This window comes from Papio anubis, chromosome 3 (assembly GCF_008728515.1).
Source record: "Papio anubis isolate 15944 chromosome 3, Panubis1.0, whole genome shotgun sequence".
Classification (NCBI taxonomy): domain Eukaryota; kingdom Metazoa; phylum Chordata; class Mammalia; order Primates; family Cercopithecidae; genus Papio; species Papio anubis.
In genome coordinates, this window is record NC_044978.1 from 114,246 (window position 1) to 126,607 (window position 12,362).

At 42.7% G+C, this 12,362-nt stretch overlaps 1 long non-coding RNA gene across 5 annotated transcripts in view; it reads left to right on the top strand.

The window, feature by feature from the left end:
• Window positions 1–12,362, top strand: part of LOC103884867 — a 96,901-nt gene that overhangs the window by 70,767 nt on the left and 13,772 nt on the right. The window lies entirely within an intron of this gene.

Below are 12,362 nucleotides of genomic sequence, written 5' to 3' on the forward strand. Positions count from 1 at the left end.
AGAGCAATTTGCTTTAAATGTTACCAGCTCTTTATCCGAAACATTTCTTCCAGCTTATTCTCATAACTTTACTACTTCTCGCAAAGCTGCTTCTCTGCTTCTAGAGAGTGGAGAGTGACAAGCGAAATGTAAAATGCCTGTATAGAGGATACAGAGGTTGGGCTTGGAAGCACAAAAGTTAAATCCGTGAAATGATGTCAGTCAACAGGAGAAGTGTTGGCTGTTTTCACACTGTGTGGCTGCTTGTGACAACAAACTTGATGAATTCATTTCCACCTTGCTAGCAAAACCAAATTGTTTCAGTGAGACCATATTTTAGAACAGTTTGGATCCTGCTGGTATATTCAGATTGCCTGAAAATCAAGCAAAATTAATCAGTTTTGGTGCCCTGTATCGTATGGTGATCTTGGACCCCTTTGCTTCCCTAGGGTTACCCTCATTCGGCTGGGTGGACGTCGTCCTTCAGATCATTTTTATCAATCCAGCTTGCACATCACAGGGGGCTCTGAGTTCTTTGCAAATACTAATTTAGAACTTAAAAGTGCATTATCCCCCTTTAAAAATACATTATCCAAATTGTGATACCAGCGTTTTAAATGCAATAAATGATTAGGTTACTTCACTTAATCTTGTCACTGAATATAATTGCAGTCACTGAGAGGTGGACATTGAATTCTTTCTTGATGCCTGTTAAGACATTTTATCTCATTAAAGGATGTTACTGGTAATTAGGACACCTTGTGCTTTTCAATAGTTACATTTATTTTAAAAGACACTGTTTTCTTCTTAACTGGAATAATTTCCTCTCAGCGTAGGAGGAGGTCTGATTCCCAGTGTCCACATGAGGCAAATATGCAGGCAGCCCTGTGTCCACAGGCTCCCCGTCTGCAGGTGGCTGAAGCCAGTTGGAAAATAGTACAGTTGACCCTCCGCATCTGTGAGTTTCCATCCAAGGATGAGAAACCCATGCATAGCGAGGGCTGACTCTTTTAATTTGTTTCAAGATGTCTTTTTCCATTCTGTTTTGAGTATATAATAAAACAGTAAAAAAGCAAATTTAGTATCTGTGCAAACTCATTTTCTTGCTGAAATTGCTTAGACTTGGTCCTTTAAGGGAATGTTCGGAGAGCTAATTTTAGAGGTTAGAATCTAAGAAGACTTTTGGTTTTAGCTTTCTTCATTGTAAAACAGGAATAATAATTCCTGTCCTCATGTCTTCTCAGGGCTGCATGAAAAAATGTGAAAACGCTTTAAAAATGAAATTAATACAAAAATTCAAACTTATTTTAAAGAGTGTGAAGCATGTGAGGATTACATAAGACAAGGGACATGACAAGATATAGAGACCAGTTCCAATATTGCAACTTATTATAGGACTGTGTTAATTACACTTCTACTGACACCTTCTAACTTCAACCATGTCTTTTTTTTTCCCATGTAACTCTTCCTAGCATTTGGTCTATCTATAAGAATATTCCTTTTGTAATTGTTTCTCTACCTATCACCCTGTTAACTCTAGAACTTTATTACAGCTTGTCATATATGGTGGTCAGAAGCAGATGATGCTTAAACAGGTAGTTGACTTCCAATTACTCTCTGAGCATCCGAGCACTCTAGATGTCCGGCATGGCCACCCTGGGGGATAGTCCCCCCTTCTGGAAGAGAAGGTTGCTTTGTAAGAGGGTTTCATCTTTCCCTAGAGCATCGTGCGGAGTAGATTAGGCCACCTGCAGACTCTCTGCCAAAGCTCATTCATTTCTGACCTTGAACCCAGTGAAGTCCTCATAGACATCCTGAGGATGACTGCCAACTAGAAACGAGTCTATTTGGTGAAGGTTTTGTCTCTCACTAATAAAACATGGAGGAAGCCAGCACTATTTATTAGGTAGCAATTACTCAAAGGCAGTGTCACGCATTTATAGGAAAACTCTCGTAAATCTAAGGAAAAGTGATTTGCCCGCAGTGGGAATAGATTAAGCAGAGATTAGAAACATTATTTCCTCCTTTTCTGCCTTACCTTTTGTATTTTATAAGAGGTTAACAACGGCTCTAAAGTATTACTCGTGAGTGTTTTATTTTTACTGGCAAAAAGAAGTTTTAACCACATGTGAAATTCCACCACTTACTAATGACGTCTGCCTTTGAAGCATAACTCTTTCGTTGAAGGCATGAATTATATTATGGATGTGATGTTGTGCTACATAAATGTGAATTTTTGACATGCTAATTTATAATGACTGGCAAATGAGAAGACCATAGGGGAAAGATAAGACTGGCATCCAGACAGCTAAAATGCAGAAGGATGATTGATTTAAAGATCGACTTTAAGGGAAGAATTATTTTTAAAATGTGTGTGAAAATGTGTATGTAAATGTGCGTAGGTAGACCTTGATTCCTTTTTAGATTGCCAGAACGATGAGGTTGAGGATCGGGTGACTTGGGAGAGTTCGGACTTATCCTAATTTGACTGTGAACTTAGCAAAAACAGCAAAAACAAACCCAAAACCAGAACATCTGAGGAAATGGGTATCAGCAAGGCCACTGGGCTTGGGCAGGGCTGCCGGATGTCAGCTGTGCAGTGTTAGGCAGGAATCTAGACCCAACATGGCGGTATCACCCGGCATGGCAGGCCCTTTGTTTGGACTTCCTGCCCTTCACTTCCTGCTAAGACTCTCAGCCTGTGAAAAAAGCTGGCGCCCGCCAAAACACCCCCGCTCTGCGCAAGCTCCTGGACACGTCATTCCTCAGAAATCGAAACCTACAAACCCCGCCTACCTCACCCTATAAAAGGCCCCTGATACCTGCCCCGAGTGCGACTTCCTTGGCCCTCCTCCTAGAGGACCGGTGAACCTCGCCCGCAAGCCCAATAAAGGCTACCTCTGTTCTCGTCTGCCTGGTGTCTTCTTGCTTGGCTCCCCATTACATTACACGCAGTGTGGTGGCTGGTCTCCTGAGACGGTCCACAACATTCCACCTCTCTCTCTGCATGTGCTTCCTGCCCTTTCTGTCAAAAGCCAGAGCAGATTTCCTGTCACTAGAATCCCAGCAGGCCTTGTGACTGCTTTAAGATAGAATGTGACAGAGATGTCATTTGGAACTCCTAAACCCAAGCCTTAAGTGACAGCCACTTCATTTCTCTTGGAATGCTTGCTTTTGAGATCCCGAGTCTTGGGAGCCTGTCTCCATACTGTAGGAAGTCCAAGACACAGGGAGAGGCCATATAGAAGGGGGTGGAAATGCTCCCTTAGATGCCTTGGATGAGCTCACAGCTGATGGCCAGCACCAATGACAATCACATGAGTGAACCGTTTTGCATATTTCAGCCCAGTTGAACCCCAGACAACCAGAGCCCCAGATGCTATCGCATGGAGCAGAACCCACAGAACTGGAGAAGGTGCCGCAGGATTGCTTCTGCGGAAGAGAAGCTTTTCTCATTCCCTGAAGGCCCTTGTAGACTGGGCGTAGCTCTTGGAGTTCACGTGAATCAGGTCACAAGTTACGCCACGAGATAAGGATTCTGTGTATCTCAACTTTACCAGCCCACAGTGAGCTTGCACCTTCTTGTTTTTCTTTACAAGAGATTTTTGCGTTTTCAGTGGGTGATTGGGGGTGTGCTGTGCTGCTGACAGCTCAGGGAGACAGGGCGCCAGGGAGGTTCAAACGGGGAAGGTTGGAAGGTAGAAGTTGTTGCTCAGATCGAGGCATCTTCAGTTCCGCAGGAAACGAAGTTGCTTGTGGAAGTGACAGTGGGTGAGATTTCCTCACAGAGATCTGAAGGAACCTTGATCTTCGTTTAAGCAGGAACTACCATGGGTTCATGTTCTATTCCACATGGCAAGGAAATGCAGGCTTTGTCTAAAAGTTACTTACAAACTTGTGCTTTGTGTTACTTTTACTTTTTACGTGTTTATGTTTTAGCTTTTTTCTTTTAAGCCAGTTTATTGTCAGCTGTCTTACAGGCAATAACCACATGATAGCTCTTAAGAAACTGGGAGTGGGCTTTACCTGGTGCAATTTCAGGTTGCAAGAAATATCTCCCCAAAATAATCACCACCTACCTTTTGGACCTGGAAATTCTGTTGAAAGAATTTCATTGCATTTCTTTAAAGTGTTTATCCCTGCTAGAACACAAGATTTAGAATAGTAAGATATTTTCTTTATTTAAATATGAAATTCACCACATCTTCAACTTCTCTTTTGAAAATACATAAAGATACCAGGCATCTGAAGAGAGAAAATAAAAGGTTCACCAAAATTCTGAAAAAAAGTTTTAAGTTTTTGAAACAAAACTTTAAAACTTCATAGAATCGAAAAGAGGAGTTTATTATAACTTGCCTATTAATCCACAGAAAACAATAATTCCCACTGACAAAAAAAAATTGTGTATTATGTTTACACTAACAACTTGATTCCCTGTAGAAATACATTTTGTTCTATTTTGACAGTCTAGAAATATCTGTGAATTGAAAACACATGATTTTGAAAAAATATGATGTGAAAATATGTTTTATAATCTCACTCTGTGCATGATTTTAGCTAAAGAAAATGTTCCTTTTTATTTTTAAACTGACAAAAATTTTGCATTTTTCATAGTTTTAATTAGTTTTTTTCCTGATCAAATCAGTGATCATGCTTTTATATATAAATCTGTAGTTTATTTTTCAAATGTTTAATTTGCTGCTTACCTTTATTTTTTTTCTTGTTAAAGATTATTTGAAAGCATCATAAAATTTATTTTATTTATTCATAGACCAGTCTAATATTTTCAGAAATTGCAGGTTGTAATAAACCCACCAAATTATACAATACATGGAAAGAGAGAAATTAAAAACAAACAAGAACAACTTTGATTTGGAAATAGTTTCACATTTACAGAAAAATTACTAAAATAAGAATAGTACATAGGACACGTGATTACCCAGATTAATCTACTTTTAGTATTAATTTCCTTTTTCTCTCTTATTTGCTTTTTTTCTCTCTCTCTTTTTACTTTTGCCCTCTCTAATTGTATGTACGTTTTATGCGTGTTTTAATCTTTTTCTTGGTATTTTTGTCCAGTACCATTTCAGAGTAAATTGCATTCGTCATGGCCCTAAAACTTCAGTGTGTATTTTTGAAGAATAAGGATATCCTGTTTAGAACAGTTGATGTTGCTACAGTGATTCTATCCGACCGCCATCGGCGTTCCGTTTTTGTCAGCTGACCCCGTAATGTCCTTCCCAGGCTTTTCTCTTCCTCCAGTACATGGTCCAGTCTAGGAAGAGATTGTCGTGCATTTTTCTAGCCTCCTGGAACATTTCAGAGCCTATTTTTGCCTTTTATGACGTGGACATTCTGAAGAATACAGTCCGTTTTAGAAAGAGAGACGGTTTCTCATTTTGAGTTTGTCTGACAGCTCTGCGTGGTTAGGTTCAGGTTCGTTTTTCCGGGTCAGAAGTGATGTGTGTTTTTCTCTAGGGGCATGCGATGTCCATCTGTCCCTCAATCTTGATGGTAACTTTAATCGCTGTAATCTCTGAGAGACGATGCAAATCATATGAGAATTTACCCCTAAATTTGGCATCTGTTGGTGCCTGAACTGATGTTTACCACGGTGGCCGCAAAATGATGGTTGTTTCTCCACATTTCCCAATCAACACGTAGCACTATAAGCAAGATCCCTCTCTTCCCTGCACTGATTTGTTACCTATTGATTATTGGCTTGGACTCATTAACAAGATCTTATAAAAGGTCTATAATTTGTTACTGTCCTTAATTATTTTGGTGTTCAAATTATCCCGTATTAGGCCTACAGGAGCACCTTCCAGCTGCCTCCTGAGTCTGTGTGACGTGCGCCTGTTTTGGAGTCTACCTCAAGCCGAAAAGCGAGGGGCTAGAGGGGTGGGAATGAGTTTTCTAAGTTTCCTTCACTTTCTTAGCATATCTGTGATCAGCCTGGATCACAGAGTTGTATTGTGAGCCATGGGATGGAGGGAGCCACAGTCTGACCTTAGAGAAGTCCTTTCCCTGCTGCAGAGGAGGTGGAGAGCCCTTCCCTCATGGGCAGGCATCGCAGCCAGGTGAGGGGAAGAGAGGCAGGTAGACATGGCCAGGGCATCACAGCAGGTAAGGGAGAGAGAGGCAGGTAGACGCAGCCAGGCATCACAGCAGGTGAGGGAGAGAGGCAGGTAGACACCGCCAGGCATCACAGCAGGTAAGGGAGAGAGAGGCAGGTAGACACGGCCAGGGCATCACAGCAGGTAAGGGAGACAGAGGCAGGTAGACACGGCCAGGGCATCACAGCAGGTAAGGGAGACAGAGGCAGGTAGACGCTGCCAGGCATCACAGCAGGTGAGGGAGAGAGAGGCAGGTAGATGAGCGAATGAGCATCGTGGCTTCCATTCCCAGCTGAAATCTCACAGAGGAGTTGAGGCTGAGGGGACAGCCCATGGCAGGAGGCCTGTTCTCCTGTTCTCTGTTTTGAACTTTGGTGGGAAGGAGCTGCGATCACAGAGGGAACGTGCTATGGCAGGGCAGAGGGAGCCTGGTTAGCCTGCTGGGGCCCTGAGGGCACAGAGGAGGTCCACAGTCACCAGCTCTGCTGGGAGCTGAGGCCCTTCTTGCAGGGGCCACCATGGTCAATGGGTGTGACCCTGCTGCAAAGGTCACAGACACACCAGCCCTCCAGGAGACAGACATGGCCATGGAAGAGATTTGGGGTGAGGTGGCGGGGAAAGGGCCCAAATCCTCACAAGGCACTGTCACTGAAAATAAAGACAACCTCAGCAGGCACACCTTAGCAGGATCTACCAGGCACCAGGAAACATGGCCAGCTGGTGGCTCTATAGCAGAAATTAGCGAAGACTCAAAGGACCCAAGCAGACCCAAAGCCTCTTCCTTCCGTCGCATATGCCTGTTGCCTGGGCCACTGCTGTGGGTACCTGAAAGTCAGAATGTTTACCCCAAGAGACACAGCCGGTTGCTACGAGACTGTTTGAACTGTAGGAGAATGAGACGCCATTAAATGGAAAGCTGAAAGGGTTTCACTCCAAATCCCCCCGGGAGTCAGCCCCGTGAGGCTGGCTGGGAGAGTCAATCCGTCATAGAAAACGAGATGCCACTTTTTCTTTGCCTGAGTAAAAGCGTATATGACTTTTGATTCCATTAAATACTCTTTGGCCGAGAGACCCTTCCAGAATTCTGGCAGGCAGTCTCTCACCAGACAGTCTCCCACTGTGGAACTCTGATGGCTGCTCCGGCTGGTTTTGCAAACCTGCAAGTCAGACAGTCATGCTCCTTGCCCACGCTGTGTGACGAGGCTCCGCGGAGAGTCCCACGTATGCATTTTTCAGTTTTCCTAGGTGAGCTGTCTGGAGTATTCAGTTTTGTGTGAAATAGACTCGGTCCTAAACTATTTGAGCCTGGGAGAATTAACTGGAATTGGTTCACAGAGATAAAACATATCTCCCCAGGCGTTGATGATTTTGAAAGGGTATTTTTTATCCTGGGCCAGATAGACATGAATCATCAAATAGGTATACAGTGTAGTGTCCTTATTTCTGACCATCGAATCCAGATGGAGGCTCTGACTAGTGGGTCCAGGTATCTGGTCAGTCTCACAGGGTTAATAATAATTACTAACATTTGGACGGAGTGTTAAGGTTTCACAGCACCTTCTTGTGCATTTATCACATTAGATGGTGGTGCTGGGTGTGAACGACGTGTGCCTTCACCTGCCGACGCAAACACCGTGCCAGCAGGGTTTTGTCTCTTTCTAAGAATGTCTTCAGGAGGCTGAGTCAGCTACTCAAAGCTACTTTAGAATAAGACAGAAAATGAATAAATCTTTCTTGTCTAGAAGATTCAATTCCCTGTTTATGGTCATAGAAGATAAACTGTGGCTGGTATTGGGAGGTGTTGTTCCTCTAACCTGACTGTCTAAGCCTGTTCTTTGCTTTGCTATGAAAATGAAGGGAAATATTATTGTCGCAATTAAAGATACAAATATACACAAGCACTGAAGAGGCTAAATGACATATCTGAAGTCTCACTTTGAAGAATGAGCAACTAAAACTCTGGGTCCAGCTCACTTTTCCAGAGTAAAAAATTTTTTGAAAGCCTTATAATTCACAGACACATCTGAAAAACCTGAATCTTCCGTGCTGGTCTGTATTCCAGTAGGTGGCTAAAACGGGTCAGAATTGGAAGGAGTCCCACTAATCAAATCTGTTCTTAGAAGTGCATTAGCATGTGGCTTTGCAAACTCACATTCATTCTTATGAAAAGTAGTGAGTGCTGCCATAAAAATACTGTCACGATTTCCTGCCTCCTCTTGAGACCCAGGGCTAAGCCAAAGGGTTGCCATGTACCCTAAACCTCCTCATAGCTGCTGCCTCTGAAACTCGACTCTGTAATTTGGTAAGTGTTTTTAAAAATACAACTAAATGGCTACCACATGGTGGAAAATTAGCAATCTGGGACTGGAACTTCTATATAGTATTAAATCCACATATGGAAAAAATTAAATATTATCCTCAATGCCCTCCATGTGTTCAGTCGTATTAAATGAAATGCTTATAAAGCGTGACATTATTTAACTTTTACAAGGTTTGTCACATCTAGTAAAACTTATGACTGTTCTTTTGAAAAACTTCATGCAGGTGCCTTCTGAGCGCACATCAGTCTGGATGTCCCATAACATACATGTGATTTGTTACTGGATGTAGCACCAGGCAATCAGCAGTAGAATTCCAACCAGGATAACTTAATATATCACAGAATGCAGTCACCGGTAGTAGGCAGTGCTGTGGCAGGTCGGTCCACAATAAGCTCCATTCCTATAGAAAGGATTTTATAAAACATGCAGCGTGTGAGATGTACCATAAATTGTTTTGACAAAACCAACTCTAATATAAATGGCTCCAAGTCTCTTGTATTTCTGAAGTTTAAATGACACAGCCACGTGACCTTTGCAGTCTGCCTCTGGGAATGCAACAGGGCTGCTGAAAAAATACCCTATTCCTATTGATGCTGCTGACAATAACAAGCACTTGGGGGGAAGTTTGCCACCTTAACTTGGTTTACTCTGACCCAGGGAGATGTTTCCTGAGCCCGAAGTCTAGTTTCTCAGTTTGCGAGGGACGGACTCTGGTGCTAGATGCTTTAGAACTGAGATGTTCCTTCAAACTCCAAAGTCATCCCCCTCTCTCTGGTTCAACAGTGTGGTTTACACCCCACTGGTGTCCAAACCGCCTGGAAGGTTCTTTAACACAGGAGATCTGGTCTCCATCCTAGACCTACTGCATCTGTATGTACACGAAACTCTGCAGGTGATTCGTGTTCAGTCTTAGGTGGAGACTCTCGGACAGTCTGAAGTCCATTGGCTGGAGAGAAAAAAAAACAAGGCTGAGAAGGTGATCACGTGTCCCGACTATATACGGCTAGACTGTGCAGAACATAAGGCTGCGTTATTACCCAGTGACCACAGGGGTTTTTAGTTGTACATGTTACTCACATAGAATTCAGTCCCTTGTTCCTGGGATAAAATGAGTTGCTAAGGTGGATTGAATAACCTACCATAATGGGAGGTCCATGCTAGAAGGTGTCACCTCAACATGTTCATTCCTTTTTTTTTTGAGACAGAGTTTCACTCTTGTTGCCCAGGCTGGAGTGCAAAGGTGCAATCTTGGTTCACTGCGACCTCCACCTCCCTGGTCCAAGCAGTTTTCCTGACTCAGCCTCCCGAGTAGCTGGGATTACAGGCATGCCCCACCACACTCAGCAAATTTTTGTATTTTTAGTAGAGATGGGGTTTCACCATGTTGACCAGGCTGGTCTTGAACTGCTGATCTCAGGTGATCCACCCGCCCCAGCCTCCCAAAGTGCTGGGATTACAGGTGTGAGCCACCACACCCGGCCACCATGTTCATTCTTGAATCTCCGCCTGGGAGACAGTGAGAAGGAGACCTGACTTCGCTGAGACTTGATACCCAGAGGTCTCAAACTCACCATAGAATTTACGCAGTGTCCTTTTACATTCCAGTCTTGGAGAGTTTTGTTTAACCATGGGTCAAAAGAGTTTGTCCTGTTATATTTGTAATAGATCAAACTCTTAGGCAGTTTAAAAGGTGTACTTGGTTTCATACAGAACACACCAAATTTGCCAAGCCCAGTTCTTCCACGTAAATAACAGGACTGAAGTCCGCTTTATCGTCACATACTGTGAGGCAGTGTGTGATGGAAAAATGTTTCGGGTTCTGTTGAAACAATCTTACTTCACAAGAAATACCTGGGATAAAGTCTCACCTTGAGACAAGCTAGAAAGAGTCAGTGACTACGTCTGAAGAAAAACAAGGCGTTTCCGAGGAGAATCTTGAGTTTCTCAGGCAGACCGACTCCTCTCACAATATGTTGCTGCGTTCTCAGTGATAATGTCATTCTGGCTCATGTTACAGTATCTTTGGTTCTCTGGGTCTAGAGTTTTCCATACAGCAGCAAACTGCTTCAGGCAACTCATAGATGATCAAAGGCTCAACAAGCTGCTAAATGGAATGTAATTACCTGTAAATGTCAATGTTTTTTCAAATAAGTGTTTTTTTCCCTTAGTTCCGAATTCTGCGCTGTACACAAATGTCACTTGGGAGCTGGCCTAATAGTGTCTGATGAGAGAATCCCTGCAGCTACTTAATTCTGTATTTTCACAACAATTCTCCACAAAGCAGTGGCAAAAGTCCTTGGACAGTGTAGTGTCACCCCACAAGAGCATCTCTTTTTGCTGTTGCCCATAGTATTTCTTCCTTTTGGGACCTCTCATGATGAGTGACTATTAACTGTTCATGTTTCACTGTCTTAGACGTTCCTACAGGATCACTAGATCTGGGATCCTACAGATCACTAGAATGGGGAGACAATCTTTTTTTTCCCCCTAACATCTCAGGCTGAGTTTTTTACTATAAAAATATTGTCATTTTTTGCCACTACTGAGAAAATATGAGTCCTTACCCACCATCAGCCAAGAGTCAGTAGTTTTCAAAAAGATTAATAAAATCCATGATCCCTTTGATTATTTATATTTCTGGTTGAGAGTACAGCTGGGTAGCTCTTGGAGTTTGGAATCAACTATATTTTCTATTAAAATATGCTGCTCCAGCTGACAGGACTGTCGACTGTCCAGTTTTGAATGTTACAGTTGGCCCTTGACTTGCTTTAGTCAGTGAAGGAGAGATTACGGATGCTTGGTCCAGTTGGATTAGGCTGTGGCTTCTTTCTCTGCATCATGAATGTTGGCAGGATTGGACTTTGGCATGACTTCCTGGGGCAGTATGAGTGTTGGGCACAGAGGAGCTGTTGTATTAAACAAAGCTGTGCCCCATAGCAGGGCCGCCTTCTGCCTGGCTCAGAGCCTCACCAACAGTCTCCCTGCCATCTGGCTCCAGTGAGGGCTGAAAACCTCAGTTCCCGGCCCAAGTGAAATCTGCGTGGGCCGATGACAGTTAGAGACACTTGAATGAAAGGAAAGTAATTGGAGAATACTAATTAGGAAAATAATAAAATGGTGCAAAAGTTATCTTGATTGACAAGATTCGGATTATTTGTTGATTAATCAACAGTCATGTGATATGTAAAATGTAGGTGCTAATGTGTGTATATATATATGTGTAAATACAGGCATATATATTTATGCATATAAATACCTATTATCCACATTTATTATTTGAACTTTAAAAGTGTACACAGATATTGCTTTGCTTTTTAATTAATATATAAAGTTTGTACATATTTATGGGGCACCTGGGACATTTTGCTACATGCATGGAATGTGCAATGGTCAAGTCTGGGTGTTTAGAGCATCCACCACCTTGAATGTTTATCATTTCTATGTGTTTGGAACATCTCAAGTCCTCTCTTCTAGCTCTTTAGAAACATACAATAGAGTTGCTAACTTTTCACGGGGATCCAAGGCCTTTTCTGTCATGGTGGGTTGGCTGATTGTAATCCTAATTGTCTTCCTTCCAGAAAGCACCGCTCTCGTGCATTATCCGTTTCTTTCAAATGGAGTGAGAATTTAAAGGTACTTGCAGAGCATCCAGAAGGCAGAAACCGTGTGGAGTTTTATGTCATTTTATAACTATTTTTAATAGGAACTCACCCCTTCTGAGCTATTTCAAAATAATCACTTCAGTTTTTTAATGAATAGGAAACAGTAAATTTCTTTGTGCACTCTCACTCCTGTTTCAGTAATAGTTCTTTACTTTGGATGATTACAATGGCAACTGGCATAAATGGGCTTGGTAAACTGACGCAGGGTACATGGTACAGTGGACTGACTCGTGGTACCCAAACAGCACCTGGGAGGGGAGAAGGGAGCAGGTGTCCTAGGGTGC